We start from the raw sequence: 20,207 nt of genomic DNA on the forward strand, positions 1-20,207 counted from the left end.
CGCATCTCCGTGCCGAGCTCCCGGTTGTGCATTTGCAGCACAGCCCCCTCCAAGTCCCCCCCCCCCCCCCCCCCCATGCAGCCATTATCTCCTCTTATCTCTTTCTAAGTCCCCGTGGTCCAAGCCCTGAAAATGGCCTCATATTGTTGCTCAGGAGGAGTTAAGACGCTCTTGGCTGCACTGAAACGCTCCCAGCAGATGTTTCACCATTTGAGCGCATTTTACTGGCCGAGCTTTTCTTTCTTTGATGGAGGGAGGCGGAAAGAATAGAATAGATGGCGAGGGGGGGGGGGAGGTTTTAAACATTAGAAGGCCAACAGCTGGTTGCTTGGCTTCCTCCCTGGGTGCATTAACCTCTTTGGCCCTCTTGCAGCAGTGCCAGGGCAAGGAGCCTCTCAGCATCTGGAGCTTTAACAAAAAAATAAAAAATAAATAAGCATCAATGTCACCAATGGGGGGGGGGGGGCGAAAGGCCCGACGCAAGATGGGAAGCGAGCGAGGAAGATTGTCCCCCAACCTGAAGCAATGACTTCAGATAAGTGCGGAAATTCCAGTCATCTCTTGCAGTCTTGCCACAAAAACAAAAAAAGCAAAAATGCAACACAAATGTTGTAAGGTATTCCATAACTCAAAAATGACATCTTCCGCGAATGTGACATTACTTTTACTTCGACTTGAGTTGCCCAAAACCATCCAAAACTGTGATCAGCTTCAGCTCTTCAGCCCGCCCAAATCCAATCTGTGACCCAATCTCCTGGTAACCCAACCTTGGGTAAAAGTAACCCAATCTGTTTTTGGTTTTTTGTGGGTTATTCATTTGACCCCAATTTTGGGTTGTTTTGTACAGAAATTCAAACTTTAAACCCAATTTTTTGGGTGATTGAACCCAAAACGTTGAGTCAAATAACCCACAAAAAAACACACTTTTAACCCAATCTTTTGGGTGATTGAACCCAAACATTTGAGTCAAATAAGCCCCCAAAATTGCCACACTTTTAAGCCAAATTTTTTGGGTTGCACTGTACAGAAACAACCAACTTTTTGAGTATCGTACAAAATAACCAATTTTTGGGCAGTTGCTTTTTTTTGACCCATATTGGGTATATTTTCCTCCCCAAAAAAATGTGCAAAGTTGATCCAAAAATGGATCTCATAACTCAATGATTTTCCTCTCTCAGACTTCCAGGGTTGAGTTGCCCCCTTTGCATTTTGCCCAGCTCGCGCTCACGCAACTGGGTAGATTTTCTTGAGTAAACATGCCGATTGTCTGCGAGTCTCTCAACCCCTCAGCAGCTGCTTCTCCTTAAGCTCGTGCCATCATCATCATCATCATCATCATCACCGCGACTATCATTGCATCAACATCATCATCAGGCGGCTGCTTGAAGGCAACAAAAGGTGCGGACGTTCACAATGGGCCCGGGCGGCTACGAGGAGCAGATCAAGGCTTTAAACAAGCGAGCAGACAGGAGCTGTTTGAATAGGCCGCCGCCCCTTTCTTCATCTTTTTACTCGCCATTGTGGGCCGTTGTGTGTTCAAGGGAAAGGTGCGCGACAGTACGGGCAGGTGCTCGGCGTTTTTACCTCGCTGCAGTTTGTTAGCACAGCGAGCGGATGCACAAAAGACGCACAATGCTTCAAGAAGAAGCTCGAGCGGGACCAACTGTCATCGGAGACGCCGTTCAATAAATATGTCTTCTGAATTGGGACACCCTGCAGAGAAAAGTGTAGTAAAGAAGCGCGGGCATGTTTCCGCAGGGCTGTAATGTGAAGTGCTGCTAGCCCAAACGCTGTCAGACGAGACGAGCTGGAGCCGAAACAGTTTGGTGGGGGAATGTGAATACAGAGAGAGTCATTTCTACTTTTTAAATAGTCATAATTAAAGAAGCACCAATATTGTGGAAGTTGAGCACAAATGTTTGCCACTTGTCGGTTGCTGGTCCATTTATCCCAAAGCAGTTCGATGGGGTTCAAGTCTACAGACTTAGAGTGTTCCATTCACCTGCCACGCATGTTTTTGGAATGTGGGAGGAAACCGGAGTACCCGAAGAAAACCCACGCAGGCCAGGGGAGAACATGCAAACTCCACACAGGAAGCCGGAGCCGGGATCGAACCCGCATCTCTGCACTGTGAGCCCAACGTGCTAACCAGTCGACCACCGCCACGCCCGAGTAGTTGATCAAACTTTTATTTTTTTTTAAATTACGGGCTTCTGATTTCAAAATCCATCAATTTGTTGTGTACACGTGGCGATATGTGTTCACAGTCCTGATGGAGGAAAAGCATAACTTTAGTGTGCCCCCCTCTCACCCTCCTCCAGTGCACGGCAGACACACAAGAGGCAAAGGCTGCCATCCTGACACAAATCCTCGCTAAGGGTCCTTCCCCTCCACCCCCCCCACCCCCACCCCTCCTGCTCGCTTTGCCACCAGCAAATCCGGGTTTCACCACAACTGAAGCACTTAGCCGTAATCCCCATGAAGAGGCGATAGCCCCCTTGCACAAGTCACTTTTGCGCCATTAAAAGGCGTACAATGGGGGCGTGTTTGGGACTCACTTAAATGGATTGAGCACAAAGCCCGCGCTTGATAAGTTTTTAGCCGGGAAGAATCCGCCATTTACACCCCTCCTTTTGTGCATTCTCTTAGATGCACTTGTCTCAACAGTCTAAGCTGCTTTTATCCCTCCTTTATTTATTTATTTATTTTAAGTGGGGGGGGGGGGGGTTGTTTAATTCCTAAGCACCCGAATACAGTATGTACCATTTCTTCGCCCCCCCCCCCCCCACACACCCCCAACCCGCCGCTGCCCACACCACGCACACAAATATTACAGAGCGCGCTCACAATGAAGGACGACTCAATCCACTTCTGTAAAGCAAACACGAGGGGATGCCAGCCTCTTGCCGGCTTCCGCTCGCCAAGCCTTCAAATGAATCCGCACTTTCTAATCTTTGGAGCACTTTTGATAATCTGGCCTCTAGTGGAGCAAAAAAAAAAAAAAATAAAAGGCACGAGGAGGAAGTGGACGGCGGAGCCTTCGTAAGGCGCTAATTCCTCGGGCGTGACGCGAGGTCTTATCGAGGCAAGAACAGCGAAACATGAGCGCAGCACAACAGAGGAACGCTTACTCCCGAAGATAATTGAAACACAATCAACCGCAGTTGTCATGTGCAAAATCAATTTAGGGGACGAGACGTGCCAAGGAGGATTTGACGGAGTCAAGGACAAGTTGTCTCCGTGCGTGGCCATTTGCATTCACTGGACAGTATATGAGGCGGAGCTGCACAATAGCAACATTTAAAAAAAAAAAATCGGATTCGTGTAGCTGAAATTTGAGTCGCACCACCAGAGCAAGACAATACTTACAAATGTGGAACTAAGGGAACAAGAACGATGATGACGAAAATGAGAAGTCTCGAAAAGCAACACTTGAGCAGGAGCAGCGGGGAGGTCAAATAATCCGACAAGCAGCAGGCAGCTTGTCCATCCTTCGATACATTGAAGCTTGATTGCATGACGAGACAAAGGTGCACCATCCGAAGGGTCACGCCCAAACACTCCAGCTGGGGCCGAAACAAAAACAAGGAAGGGCAGAACATGACAGAAATTCATGTCACGGTGGTACCTCTACTTACGAAAGTAATTGGTCCTGGAAGAAATGTCTTAACTCGAAAAGTTTGTAAGTAGAGACGCGTTTTCCATGTAAATGCCCTAATCCGTTCCAAGCACCCCCAAAATTCAGACATAAATGTTTTCTAAAGCATAAAATGCATCAAAATATGTAACAACTACATGTTAGATTATTGCACAATAAATGAGAGTTGTGCATAATGTAAAAATTGAAGAATAGAGAAAACAATAAAAATAATGGTCATTCAATTTTGAACTGAATCCTCATTATTTTTTGCCCTCTAATTCCACATTCTCTCTCAGAAGTGGTTTTTGCCTGACGTTTTGTAACGAACTGATCCAAGGACATTTGCTTTTGTCGGCTTTTGACAATCCTTCGAAAATGTCCAAGGCAAACATCAGCAGGCGATCGCCCGCCTGGTGAACACTTTTTCTGAGTGATTCATATTTACGTAAAACCATTAGAAACACCTCATGGGCGAATGACAAGGATGCTTGCGTGGACACAAATCGATCTATTTATCTATCTACACACATAGACACATATGGTAAGAGGTCGCTCTTAGCCTATGGGAAGCCAGGAAGATTCTCCGAATAGCCAATGGCAGAGCAGCTATAAGTATGTTGCGTTTAGGAATCTCGGAGCTGCGAGAAGCAGCCCATACTGTATTTCTACCTTTCGTATATTGAAATTTCTTTCGTAACAAGAGGCAATATTTTCCTGTTGAAGCGTTTCGTAACTCGAACATTTCGTATGAAGAGACGTTCGTCAGAAGAGGTACCACTGTACTTTTTATTTATTGACCACGGCGATGACTTTACGAGTATGAATGTATTGAAATTTCGCATTTTATGAATTGGGTCATTACAAAGCGCCAAACTGCTACTTTAGCATGCACTGAGCAGCACACATTCAAAGGATTACAATTATCCTTCCATACATCAATTTTCTATGAAAGTACATGCTCTTGTCACAATCGTTAGCTAAAAGCCGGGCATACTCGTAAACTGTTTAGGAAACTGTGTATCATGTTCGAACTCATCCAAGCTGTATCTTACACGTGTATGAAGTGACCGGCGATAGTTTCTATTTGACTAAACAGGCTTGAGCCGTTTGCCCGCTAAGTGTTTGGATTGTGTATTTTGCGTGTGAGCATTGAGGCCAACATGCTGGAGGAAAGAAAAGCGGGCTAATCCAGAGGTTTGGCCGGGCCGGGCCGGGCGGCGTCTTACTGCGTATCTCTGTAGGAGGTAGCGAGTTGCTTCCTCGGGGGCTCGGCTCCCTAATGGTTTGATTAAGCTCATTGAGCCCCCGCACCTCGTCGCTCGCACGGGCTAAACCTCCATTTAAGGGCAAGACAAAGGCAGGGCCCCGGGGACGGATCAGGCTTTTTAATTCCGACTGTGGCCTCTCACGCACGCGCACGGACGCACGGATGCACGCTCCACTTCATCATACATACACGCAAGTGCGCTCCATCTATATGCGTTTGTGAATAGATAGATAGATAGATACAAATGCGCTAACGGCAACACAGCATCAAACTTTGGTTTAAAATAACTTACTTTAACCTTCTGGATCGAGCGCCGTAAAATGTTGAACGGCAAAACGCACAATTTTCTTCGAACCATCCATCCTTTTTCAAAAGCATTCATGCTTTTTGACTAATTTGAAATCGAATTTGCTTGTCAAGCTGCTATGTAGCGCTAAGCTAACCTCTGTATGTTCGTCTCAATGCGCTGGAGTCGCGAGCTCTGCGGCGGCCATCTTGACACGCATTCGGAAATTCACTCTGCCGCTCCGAACACGCTCAATCGCATCAGAGTAGTGCCAACAAGCGTCAGAAAGAATTTCCGAATGCGCCCAGGCTGTCACCTGGCTAATTGAATGTCAATCGCCTCTCAGTTCGACATTAGCTAACATTATAGCCAACTATTAGTTTAGTTATATTAATACTGAGTTAAAAACACAACTGCAAATTTGTATGTATGTTCCAAAAATTATATTTAATATATTGTGACGAAAATGATGTGTGTGTGTGTATATGCATATATACTGTATATATATACATATACAGTATATACAGTCATACCTCGGTTTTCGACCATAATCCGTTCCAGAAGGCTGTTCGAAAACCGAAACCACGCTCTTTAGAAAAAAAAACAACTTTATTGAGCACGTCTGTTCACAATGGAACGCTACATGAGGAAGCGTCACTTCCTCGTCAACCCGAGGAAGCGTCATTTCCTCATCTAAGGAAGGCGAGAGGAGTCAAGTGACACATTCAAGTGCGCACAGTTTGTTCGAGAACCGAAATTCAGTCGTCATCCGAGGCATAAAAAAACTCGAAATTTTTGGTCGAAAACCGATTTGGTCGAGAACAGAGACGTTCGAAAACCGAGGTTTGACGATATATACTGTATATATATAAATTAGGTCCCCTTTGCTGCATTTATTTATGACGGTGTTGAAAGTGACACTGTTGCTATTTTTAGACACCGGCGGATACCGTATCACAGAAATACCGCCCAACTGAATGTATGTTAAGGGAGAGAGAGAGAGAGAGAGAGCTCTAGATATATATAAATCCCATTGTTAAAATAGTTTAAATTGCATGGGCCAGCACTTACGTTTGTAAAGGCCCTGGGCGGATTAGTTTGACGTGACAAATCTGAACTCTGATTGGACAAAAAAAAAAAAACCCTGCACATGCACAGACAAAGGCTACAAAATGAAGACATTCGACCGCTGATAAGAGCTGAATACAACTACGTGGAACAAATGCGTGGTTATGACTGTAGGTCAGTGCTGGTGATGGCATTTGGGGGCAGCACGGGAGGCTTTGCCGGCTGTGACGGCGCCACCGCTGCGATGAAGTGCCTCCGCATCTGCGCATTGTGTCCGTGAAGTATTGTTTTGGGAGGATAAAGGCTTGGTGTACAGCGGCCAGCTTTCCCTCCCTGACTCTGCTGGCTGGGCTCTAAAGCTACTAAGTAGCAGCTGTCCACCTGGCCAAGGGAAAGCCTTTTAGTGACACGCACACACACACACACACACATGCATCGCACGCCCTCTTGAGAGGAGAAATGCTCCCTCACTACTTGTGGACACTTCCATTTGTGTGTGCGGGCGTGTGTGTGTGTGGAAGAGAGGCCCAGATGGTCAGGGAGGGGGAGTGGCGGCCAGTGTCACCAAGTGAGTGAAGGCGGGAAATGGAAAAGAGCGAGCGACGCGCACGCAGGGTTGGGGGGGGGGGGGGGGGGCGAGCGAGAGAGAGAGTTGGAACCAGAAAGACGAGGGGACGGCTGAGCCAAGGCGCCGGAGCGGGAAGATGACGACACTGAAGCGCGGCGGCCGCGCAACCGCGGAAAAACACACACACGTGTGTGTACACACACATTATGTGTCATTCGAATCATTCCGTGTTAAAATTGAACCATCCTTGAATCGTATCACACCCTGTGTATCGAGATATGCATGGAATTAGGCACTCACCTAATCCATATATACACACACACACACATATACATACAGTAGGCCAATATATGCACATGTAAATGTAAAATTAAATATTCAAAAATGAAAATCACCAAATCATAAATAATGCTCTATATTTAATATATAATAAATATATTATATCTACATACAAAATAAAATAAATATTATTTTTCATATTTTTAATTAAATAGGATTTTTAGGTTTTATTAGATTTGGGGGGGGTTCCTTGTGCTAGCAGGATTTTTTTTAATTCAACATTTATGCATATTTTAAATGTTATTTTATACACCTTTTGCATCAAAAATAAAATTACATATGAATTAAAAAAAACTTCTGGGGTTTTTTTTTTTTTGTTTCAAAGTAGACAAAATTTCAACTGGAGCCAAAATAATTGTAGAAGTGTGACAGGGTGGGGATAAGCATGGAAAGGAAACTCTTCTATCCAGATGGCGATATTATTATTATTACTCATCCCCGCTCCCGCCCCCACCCCCACCCCTCTTCCCCCGCACCCTTCCAACCTTTAATTCATTTATTTCATGTCACAGTTGCGCTTTGATCGCTCCTCTCCAATTATTAATGCGCTTTCGCCGCACGCTGCTCTTGAAGTCATCGTTCCAGTCTCTCCTTTGATTGCTCCACCTGATGGGAAAAGCTCTCTTCCAACACCCCCACTCGTCCAACCCCATTCCAAGTATGACTTTTTTTTAAATTTTTTGTAGGGTTGTTGTGTTGGAACATTTGCACACACACACACGCACACGCACACACATGTACACGGGGTGTATTGTCTGGAGTCTCTCCAGAGGCATTGGCGTGTGTCACTCATCTATTATTGATCAGATGCAACTGCCATCATGGAGTGCACATCATTTAGGGATGTGCCATTCTTCTCACTTGCACTCACAACACACACACACACGCGCACACAAACACACACACGCACGTGCGTGCGCGCACACTCAAGTCCAATTTTGCTCTAAAGCGAGCTCGTGCTCACAGTTAGGGCTTTCCTAATTGGAGACATTGCCATTGCCACGGCAACGTCAAATTCTCTGTTTTAGTTGTCTATACTGCTCACAATATACTTTGTTGCTGATGCTATTCGTTAGCCTGCGTATGGCGTTTTGCATTGTTTGTTAGCATGAAGCTAAATTGACTTATTCATGTTTTGTTTTTTGTTTTTTTTAAATAAACAATTTTGAATTGTGTTAGTGGTAGTTTCATGTATTGGAAATAGCATTAAAGAAATTCAAGAAATTATCATCAGGAAGTCCAAACTGTGTGACATCACTTGGCGTGCGCATCACTGGACCTCGGGACAGAACTGAGCACCGCTGATGCACTTGTTTGGGTTGACGAGCTGCACCAGCGTGAGACGGGAGGGACGTATCGCCCACTCAACACCCACCCACGCGCTCGCTCGCTCTCCTCTTTTTCTTTTTTTTTTTTTATCCAAATGCAAGTCACCGTGAAAAATGTGCTGGTCCAATATTTGCACAGAAGTGGTGCTGGGACAGACAGATAACCTATCAGTATTTGAGTTTGGCTTCCCATGCTCCAAATAGCCATCCTCCGCCTGTTTAGCTTATTGATTGGCTTGGCAAGAAACTAGGTCCCCTCAGCAGTGACCAAGGTCATACAACACATGGACTCTGTGCCACCCATACAACACCCCCCCCCCCCCCACCACCACCACCACCACCCAAAGCCCCTCTTAACACCCACCCGCCCACTTTGCTCTTCCTCTCGCTCATTTCACATACTCGTCGCACTCACTCAATGATCCAAAACTACAAACGGAGTGTGAAGACATCTTGGAGGATTGTGGTTGATATTTCAAACTTGTTTTTTAGTGCGCGTCTCTGTATGTGTGTGTGTGCGTGCAAGTGTGTGTGATGACTCAGGGGTACGCACCAGAGGCGGCGTCCTCGGCTCTTGTGTGGGAATCAATGAGATTGAATTCTGAAGGTTTTCTCAGGGGCATAAGCCCTGCCTGTCAATAGTGCTCTATGTCACAAGTGCATCACAAGTGCAAAGCTCTTGTCCTTCATTTAAAAAAAAAAAAAAGAAAAACTCCCACCCCAGTCAACAAAGCAGATTACAAAACCCGGGCCAGATTGGATCGAGTCGAGTCATATAAAAAAATTAAAAATAAAGTAGTGCCTTGACTTACTGTTTTTTCGAGATTTTTTTTTTTTTGGAAGGGCGGAGATTTGAACAAAATATTTTAAAATAAATTCAGGGAAAAGAAAAAAAGAATCTGCAAATAGGCTGTATTACAGTATTACATTGTACTCTAGCTTGAGAAGCACTAATAATATTTCACAGATTTGGAAGGATATGCCGGACAGACATTTTTTTCCCCACAAAAACCAACTCAAAAGTTGATTTTTGTGGGGAAAAAACTGTACAAAATTAGTTCTGTACACTTATGTTATATTATTAATTATTATTTTATGTTTAAGCATCATATAATTTCATGTTAAGATGACCTAAATTGCATTCTGTTGTTTTAGAATTGCTTAAGACATGTTTTTATGTTGATGGCTTCTGATTGGCTGTTGAAGTCCGGGAAAGCAGGAAGTGACTTTTGTTGACGAGAGTGTGTTTTCGATGTGCAGACGTCCTTTTCAATAAAGTTGCGTTCAAACGGAATCCATCTCTCCTTTTGCCGTTTCGTTAAGTCGAGCCATCCATTCAAAAACAACAAACACCTCAACTTAGTTCTTTCACTTTGTGCCTGTGCACACACACACACACACACACACACATTCTCATCCTTGTTCATGCACTCACTTGCGCTAACTTGCCCACTTGCAACCACTGACTTGCACACATCCACTCTCCAAAACTGGCAAACACATCCACACACCCACACACACACACTCGCTCACTGATGACCTACCACACACTCATTCAATTGCAAACACTCTCTGTCAAATGCACTCTCACTCATTCATAAGCACTCTTTCTGGGACACACGCATGCACACTTTCTCTCTTTCAGATACATACACACTCACACACACACACAATTGCACAGATTTGCTCACAAGCACTCACTCACACATTGGCACGCACTGACTCGCACACACTGGCAAACACCGTCACACAAAAGCACTCGCATACACGTTTGCACACGCTCGGGCACCCGTGGCCACTCTCACACACTTCCAAATACACTCACACTCACTGAGTCACACTGACAGACTCGCGAACTCACTTACACACAATCGCAAAGGCTTCCAGAGTCATTCGTTCCCTCTTGCGCACACGCGCACACACACACACACACACACTGGGAGCGTGGGCCACAGCTGTGCGTATCGCAGTCCGATCTGGTGCGCTGCCACCCGGCGCTCGGAGGGCTTTAGGGCCCTGCGGCTGGCCCCGAGGCTGCAGCCAGGCCGTTGCTTCAAGCAGCACATGCGCTTCAGACACAAAAGACAACTTGAAATATTTGGACTTTTTGCCTATGTGTGATTATTTTTTTTTTTGGCCACTAAACATCTGCCGCACTCCATCGCTGTCATCTCGCTATCACGCCGGCGTTCCTTTCTCTTCCTTCGCCTTCTCCCCAGCTCCCCTTCCGTCCATCAGCTCCTCCAGACGTGAGCCTGTGACAAGGGCACGTACGTCCTGCGCCCATACATCACCTTTATTAGGGAGACCATGCACATAAAGGAACACGCCGGTGCTCCAAAATCCTTCACAAGTTGGGGCGGAGCCAGATTGTTTGTGTTGCCCCAACCCTCCCCACTCCTCCCCACCCCTTATTTTGTGTCAGAGGAGTTTTTGTCTGGTGACCGGTACAAATCGTAAATTGTAATTAACAAGTGGAACCGCGGCATTTGAACACCGTAGAACAGGGGTGTCAAATTCATTTTTGTCACGGGCTGCATTCTAATTACCATTTCCTTTGGAGGGCCGTGATGACTGAAACTATATAAAGAAGTCAAGAATAACGTTATATTCAATTATTGTTGAAGTAACTGGAATGAGGGTTTTGATAAGAAAATGCTTACAATGTGTCACTGATTTATTACGTATGACATCACTGAAATGTTGGTAGATTTTGGCAAGCATCATGGAAGTTGTGATCTTTGATTTGCTTTCGTGGGCCACTTACAATGATGTGGTGGGCCACATCTGGCCCCTGAGCCTTGAGTTTGACACCCGTGCCCTAGAAAGTCGGGACGATTTTGAAACAGACCAAATTTCAGGGGGTTGGGTGGTGTCCTGATAATGGAGACTGAATTGGTCCGGTGGGCTCCACCACGCCACCAAAAAAGTCTCTGCCCTTCGAATAGCCCGCTGGCGAAGCTGATTTAGAGCGCCTCGTTGTCTGCCATGAGTGTGTGCAGATCACACCACAAAAAACAGAAGAGTGAGAAGAAAATTTTTCTTTCCGACTTTTTCCAAGTCCGACTTGTCAGCCAGCATGTGCACAGGGGGCTTCGTGCTGGCACGGCCAGTTTAGTGTGCCTCGTTGTCATTCAAATTTGATTCACCGCAAATGGATCCTAATTGTTATTTCTCTTGTTCGATTCTATTCTTAGGGCAAGCCTACGGCGGGCTCCCCCTTGACTGTTCTTACCTGCGCCCGTCCCTTTCCTCACCTGGCATCTATTCTTGGCGCTCGTGTTTACTCCTTGTCCTCTTCTCCTGCCATCGATCACCCGCTCCCCTCCTTCTGGCATCACCTCTCCCCAGCTTGCTTCCCTCCGTCTGCCCTTGTGCCGTTTCTCCTCTGGCTCACCTCTCGTTAAGCTCCAGCGCCACCGTGGCCAGCCACCCACGCGTCACACGCCTCACGTCTAAGGACTTTTCTTTTTTTTTTCTTTTAATGGCAGACATTTGGATACTTTTTTCACATTTGGAATCCTCAGTACTAATTTGCGTCTTGACTATTAATGAGGAGACACATGCGCGTGTGACTGTGGGCTTTATTTGTCGTAATGACATTACAGTGAAACTCCTCTACAACGAAATCCTGTTCCAGCAAGACATTTTTCACAACAGGGGTTTTTTCACTGCAGCAAATTTGATCTCATATGTAAACACACACACAGACACACACAAACGTATGTGTACTCTTTATTTTTATTCCAATAGTGCATAAGTATGAGCATAAACCTATTTGACACTTCATATAGTCAGTGTAGAAAGAAAAAAAGGGAAAGAAATTGCAAAATTTACGATCAGCATTCGCTGTCACATCAATTTCTTGGATAATGTCTTTTATTTTGCTTCCTCCATCTTTCATTTTGATCACTTTTACCCTCTCTTCCACCGTCAGAGCTCTTCTTGTCTTAGCTGCTTGACATCCAAAGATCCGTTTTGCCGCCATTTTTGCAATGCAACGTTCTTGCTGCATCTGAAACTAACAATAACAAATACTTCCTGGACTACCGCGCATGTGTAAACCAGTGTGGTGGTTGCTCTTGCTGTTTCCGAACGAAGCAGTCAAGGTCGCTGTTGGATTAGACTTCGTTGTAGTGAATCTCGTCGCGAGGCAAGAGCAGAGAAAAAGATTTCGTATAACGCAACAGGCTTTTTTTGTTGTTGTAAGGGGGGCAAGAAAGAGGGAAAGGTGTTAATGCATGAAGATTTTTTTACACGGGGGGGGGGGGGGTATTTTCACCCATGTAGGTTTTGTTGTAGAGGAGTTTCACTGTATATCAAAGCATGTAGGAGGGGTAAAAACTATTTTTGAAAACGTTTAGGTTTTTTTCGATGGGCTAGAATGAATCACCCGCAGGGTCCACTGTCGTGCAGTTGTTGTTCTATTTGCTTCTGTTTTGCAAGGTGGCTCAAAAAGGGTTTCCAAAAAAAATGTAATAAAAAATCGCCTCGTTGTAACTACACCTCTCACTGACCAGATGTCCCAATATTTGTGGTCAGCCTTACCTTGACCACCTTTCCCGCACACACACACACACACAGAGCTCCAATCATGATTAACGCCTGTACAACACAATTCATCGTAAAGACCAAACTCGGTGTGAAGGGCTCGAATAATTGTTGATAATAGCACCTCGTCCACTTCACGCTGTTTCGGGTGTAAACATAAGAGCCACTGCTTTGTGCTTGGCTAATTTTCTTTCCAGTTGAGTAAGTGGTCAAGGATTTATTTTCATTTGCGACATTGTTTCAGGAGATGTCCATTTTGGAGAGCGGTAACACTCGTACCCCCCCCTGCCCCCCCTCCCGACCCGCTGTCGCCGCCACTCGAGGAACAATGGCTTACACTCCAGAGATGCGGCGTATGAAGTATGTTTATGAGAGCGCTCGCACAATAGCGGGGACGAGATTGCACAACGCAAGGAACGGGCTTGGGAAATCAAACGGCCGGCGGATCTCCTTGACATTCACCGTTGTTTACGACATCATAGACTTGTTTCGAATACGTCGAAGCGGAGTGGGGGAGAGAACATATTGCCAAGGTGCTGGCTTGTTTGACACGGAAGCTTGCTAACTGCTAACGTAAAGCCGCGCCAACACTCACAGGTGTCATCGGGGGATCTGGCCCCTCTCCACACACGCGCGGTATCCAAAGGCCCCGAGGCTCGCCTCGAGGCGTCGACCTCCAATGACGGCAGATAGACGGTATCTTCTATAAAATACAGTATTCGCAAGAAATGGGGGGGAGGGGGGTATGGGCTTTGAAGGCAGAATTGAAACCTTTCATGCACCCTGTAACCTGATAACATGATAACCTGTCCACTGTCGTGACCGCTCTCCCTGAAAGCGTTCAAGAACCTAAAATGACCTTAAAAGCTTTCCAAGTGGACTTCCATGTACCTTTTTAAGGTAGTGAATGGAAACGTCCAATACTTGAATGCAGGGGTGTCAAACTCATTTCACACCGGACCATTAAAATTATACCATACTCTACTATAAATAACCAAAATATCACGTCTTTCCTTTGTTTTGGTATAGTGAAGCACAAGAACAATTGGAAAATGTTGAATTTTATGAACATATCTTTTACAAAACATTTCATGAAGCACCTTGGATTTCTTTCAACAAATGGAAGGAATTTTTAAACCACTTACACATGTGCATATAAAATCTGAATTTAATCCCTGCCTACATTTTACAAACTAAAAAGAAAACAGCGGATAATCCATCAGTGATGTGTTCCTCGAGCCGGTCCTTGGCCTCGAGGACTGGCTCGAGGACCGAAGGGCGGTCCTTGGCCTTGGCCTTGGCCTCGGGTTGCCGGTCATCGGATACAACGAGGGATTAGAGCCCCTAATCCTTCGTCCACAGGTATAAAGTGGGCCAGAGGACCGCAAAAATCACAAAGAAATCAAACAAAATCCATCCAGGGAAACCTAAGTTGATAACTTTGTCTGGCGCTTTAAGAGGGGTACCGACAGTCAGTACAACGTGTAAAGAGCGGCATCACAGTTAGTTTCAATCACGGTTCGTTCCGTTCGCGATCGGCAGTTTAAATTGCGTGTAAAGCCTTTCTCGAACAGTGGTGTCTTTTATTTTGTTATTTTTGCACAGTCGTCACGTTTATGCGGTCGCACTAGAATGTTTGTTTGAACCAAGTAATTTGCGTTACAGCTGGAGTCAATAATGTCGGCACTTCACTTCCGGGTTTGGCCGTTGGGATTTGGAGGCCTTTTGCTCGATTCCAGTTATGTTTGCTGAATGCTTTCTCATGTTTGGAATAATGAATATTGATAATACAGAGTTAGTAATCATGGTTGATTTAATTATTTTTCATTATTATTGTGAAGTTGAAGGTATTAAATTAATTAATGGAGTATTAGTGGGAGTTGTAATAATAGTAGTACTCAGAGAATGTTTAGAGATTCAGCTATCTCGTTACCTCTGCGTCCCGCGTCATAGACGCATAATTTTCCCACGGGACTCACGGTTCCAAATAATGTGCGTTTTTGGCACGCAAGGAAATTTCTCAGTCAAAACAAATAAACAAACAAAAAAAAAACTACGGCAAGCCTGAGGATTTCACGGGAACAATCGTTACAATGCATATATGTGAATGATAAAAGTAAATTGCACATTTGTTGAAGGAAATGGAAGGTGCTTCATGAAATGTTTTGTAAAAGATACGTTCATTAAATTTCAACATTTTCCAAATGTTCTTGTGCTTCTTTATACCAAAACAAAGGAAAGACATATTGTTTTGGTTGTTTATAGCAAAGTATGGTATCATTTTAATGGTCTGGCCCACTTGACATCTACCGAGGCCACCGGATGTGGCCCACCATGTGAAATGAGTTTGACACCAGTGATGTATAGTAAGGCGTTTTTAGCCCGAAAAAACGACATCGTTTAGAAAGGCGTTTTTCGGCCGAAAAAAACGACCATGTATAGTGACCCGATTTTAGCCCGAAAAAAACGACCATGTATATAGTAAGGCGTTTTTAGCCCGAAAAAAACAACATAGTATATAGTAAGGCGTTTTTAGCCCGAAAAAAACGACATAGTATAGTAAGGCGTTTTTAGCCCGAAAAAAACGACCATGTATGTTAAGGCGTTTTTAGCCCGAAAAAAACGACATAGTATAGTAAGGCGTTTTTAGCCGAAAAAAACTACATAGTATAGTAATGCGTTTTTAGCCCGAAAAAAACGACATAGTATAGTAAGGCGTTTTTAGCCGAAAAAAACGACATAGTATAGTAAGACGTTTTTAGCCGAAAAAAACCGACATAGTATAGTAATGCGTTTTTAGCCGAAAAAAACGACATAATATAGTAAGGCGTTTTTAGCCGAAAAAAACGACATAGTATAGTAAGGCGTTTTTAGCCGGAAAAAAACGACATAGTATAGTAAGGCGTTTTTAGCCGAAAAAAACGACATAGTATAGTAAGGCGTTTTAGCTATAAAAAAAAAAGACAATATGTCGTAGTGTAGAGGCACACGCGCCGGCTTTCGGTCCAGGCTCCCTGGGTTCAAACCCCGTTCAGTCACATGTGAAAATAAAATAAACCAAACACTTTGCTTTTTTTAATTTAATTTTATTTTTTTTAAATCTGTAAACTCTCCCGAGTGAATGACAAATCCGCCAATAGTGCACGGCAAGTCAAAGTCACTGGTGGTGTAAGGATACACATGCAGTTGTTTGGTCCAGACAACCCCGGTTCGAACCCCACTTCGTGATGTGTGAAAATACAACACCAAACACTTCTTCTTTTTAACTGGCAACCCTCCATAGTGCATGCCAAATACACCTATCGTTCAGGTCAAGTCACTGTCACTGGCAGTGTAGGGGTACACATGCAGGTGTTCGGTCCAGGCAACCCCGGTTCAACTGACTGTTTTTTTCGGACCAAAAACGCCTTACTATACTATGTCGTTTTTTTCGGCCTAAAAACGCCTTACTATACTGTCGGTTTTTTCGGCCTAAAAACGCCTTACTATACTATGTCGTTTTTTTCGGCTCAAAAACGCCTTACTATACTATGTCGTTTTCTTCGGCCTAAAAACGCCTTACTATACTGTCGTTTTTTTCAGCTAAAAACACCTTACTATACTATGTCATTTTTTTCGGGCCAAAAACGCCTTACTATACTATGTCGTTTTTTTTGGCCTAAAAACGCCTTACTATACTGTGTCGTTTTTTTCGGTTCAAAAATGCCTTACTATACTGTCGTTTTTTCGGGCCAAAATCGCCTTACTATACTATGTCGTTTTTTTCGGGCCAAAAACGCCTTACTATATACTATGTCGTTTTTTTCGGCTCAAAAACGCCTTACTATACTATGTCGTTTTTTTCGGCCTAAAAACGCCTGACTATACTATGTCGTTTTTTTCAGCTAAAAACGCCTTACTATACTATGTCGTTTTTTTTCGGCTTAAAAACGCCTTACTATACTATGTCGTTTTTTTCGGCCTAAAAACGCCTTACTATACTATGTCGTTTTTTTCGGCCTAAAAACGCCTTACTATACTGTGTCGTTTTTTTCGGTTCAAAAATGCCTTACTATACTATGTCGTTTTTTTCGGGCCAAAATCGCCTTACTATACTGTCGTTTTTTTCGGGCCAAAAACGCCTTACTATACTATGTCGTTTTTTTCGGTTAAAAACGCCTTACTATACTATGTCGTTTTTTTCGGGCCAAAATCGCCTTACTATACTATGTCGTTTTTTTTGGCCTAAAAACGCCTTACTATACTGTGTCGTTTTTTTCGGTTCAAAAATGCCTTACTATACTGTCGTTTTTTCGGGCCAAAATCGCCTTACTATACTATGTCGTTTTTTTCGGGCCAAAAACGCTTACTGTACTATGTCGTTTTTTTCGGGCCAAAAACGCCTTACTATACTATGTCGTTTTTTTCGGTTAAAAACGCCTTACTATACTGTCATTTTTTTCGGGCTAAAAACGCCTTACTATACTATGTCGTTTTTTTCGGCCTAAAAATGCCTTACTATACTATGTCGTTTTTTTCGGCACAAAAACGCCTTACTATACTATGTCATCTTTTTCGGGCCCAAAACGCCTTACTATACTATGTCGTTTTTTTTCGGGCTAAAAACGCCTTACTATACTATGTCGTTTTTTTCGGCTCAAAAACGCCTTACTATACTATGTCGTTTTTTTCGGCCTAAAAATGCCTTACTATACCATGTGGTTTTTTTCGGCTCAAATATGCCTTACTATACTATGTCGTTTTTTTCAGGCTAAAAACGCCTTACTATACTATGTCGTTTTTTTCAGCTAAAAACGCCTTACTATACTATGTCGTTTTTTTCGGGCCAAAAACGCCTTACTATACTATGTCGTTTTTTTCGGCCTAAAAACGCCTTACTATACTATGTCGTTTTTTTCGGCTAAAAACACCTTACTATACTATGTCGATTTTTTCAGCTAAAAACGCCTTACTATACTATGTCGTTTTTTTCGGGCCAAAAACGCCTTACTATACTATGTCGTTTCTTTCGGCCTAAAAACGCCTTACTGTACTATGTCGTTTTTTTTCGGGCTAAAAACGCCTTACTATACTATGTCGTTTTTTTCGGGCCAAAAACGCCTTACTATACTATGTCGTTTTTTTCAGCTAAAAACGCCTTACTATACTATGTCCTTTTTTTCGGGCCAAAAACGCCTTACTATACTATGTCGTTTTTTTCGGCTCAAAAACGCCTTACTATACTATGTCGTTTTTTTCGGGCTAAAAACGCCTTACTATACTATGTCGTTTTTTTCGGGCTAAAAACGCCTTACTATACTATGTCGTGTTTTTCAGCTAAAAACGCCTTACTATACTATGTCGTTTTTTTCGGGCCAAAAACGCCTTACTATACTATGTCGTTTTTTTCGGCCTAAAAACGCCTTACTATACTATGTCGTTTTTTTCGGCTCAAAAACGCCTTACTATACTATGTCGTTTTTTTCGGGCTAAAAACGCCTTACTATACTATGTCGTTTTTTTCAGCTAAAAACGCCTTACTATACTGTCGTTTTTTTCGGCTTAAAAACGCCTTACTATACTATGTCGTTTTTTTCGGCCTAAAAACGCCTTACTATACTATGTCCTTTTTTTTGGGCCAAAAACGCCTTACTATACTATGTCGTGTTTTTCAGCTAAAAACGCCTTACTGTACTATGTCGTGTTTTTCAGCTAAAAACGCCTTACTATACTATGTCGTTTTTTTCGGGCCAAAAACGCCTTACTATACTATGTCGTTTTTTTCGGCCTAAAAACGCCTTACTATACTATGTCGTTTTTTTCGGCTCAAAAACGCCTTACTATACTATGTCGTTTTTTTCGGGCTAAAAACGCCTTACTATACTATGTCGTTTTTTTCAGCTAAAAACGCCTTACTATACTGTCGTTTTTTTCGGCTTAAAAACGCCTTACTATACTATGTCGTTTTTTTCGGCCTAAAAACGCCTTACTATACTATGTCCTTTTTTTTGGGCCAAAAACGCCTTACTATACTGTGTCGTTTTTTTCGGCTCAAAAACGCCTTACTATACTATGTCGTTTTTTTTCGGCCTAAAAATGCCTTACTATACCATGTGGTTTTTTTCGGTTCAAAAATGCCTTACTATACTGTCGTTTTTTTCGGCCTAAAAACGCCTTACTATACTATGTCGTTTTTTTCGGCTCAAAAACGCCTTACTATACCATGTCGTTTTTTTCGGGCTAAAAACGCCTTTCTATACATGGTCGTTTTTTTCAGCTAAAAACGCCTTACTATACTATGTCGTTTTTTTCGGCTTAAAAACGCCTTACTATACTATGTCGTTTTTTTCGGCTTAAAAACGCCTTACTATACTATGTCGTTTTTTTCGGACTAAAAACGCCTTACTATACTATGTCGTTTTTTTCAGCTAAAAACGCCTTACTATACTATGTCGTTTTTTTTCGGCTTAAAAACGCCTTACTATACTATGTCGTTTTTTTCGGCCTAAAAACGCCTTACTATACTATGTCCTTTTTTTCGGGCCAAAAACGCCTTACTATACTATGTCGTTTTTTTCGGCTCAAAAACGCCTTACTATACTATGTCGTTTTTTTCGGCCTAAAAATGCCTTACTATACCATGTGGTTTTTTTCGGCTCAAAAATGCCTTACTATACTATGTCGTTTTTTTCGGGCCAAAAACGCCTTACAATACTATGTCGTTTTTTTCGGTTCAAAAATGCCTTACTATATTATGTCGTTTTTTTCGGGCCAAAAACGCCGTACTATACTGTCGTTTTTTTCGGCCTAAAAACGCCTTACTATACTATGTCGTTTTTTTCGGCTCAAAAACGCCTTACTATACTATGTCGTTTTTTTCGGCCTAAAAATGCCTTACTATACCATGTGTTTTTTTTCGGCTCAAAAATGCCTTACTATACTATGTCGTTTTTTTCGGGCCAAAAACGCCTTACAATACTATGTCGTTTTTTTCGGTTCAAAAATGCCTTACTATACTATGTCGTTTTTTTCGGGCCAAAAACGCCGTACTATACTGTCGTTTTTTTCGGCCTAAAAACGCCTTACTATACTATGTCGTTTTTTTTGGGCCCAAAACGCCTTACTATACTATGTCGTTTTTTTCGGCCTAAAAACGCCTTACTATACTATGTTGTTTTTTT

The sequence above is a fragment of the Hippocampus guttulatus genome, chromosome 23 (assembly GCF_054856545.1).
Source record: "Hippocampus guttulatus isolate MCC_2025c chromosome 23, RoL_Hgut_1.0, whole genome shotgun sequence".
NCBI lineage: Eukaryota > Metazoa > Chordata > Actinopteri > Syngnathiformes > Syngnathidae > Hippocampus > Hippocampus guttulatus.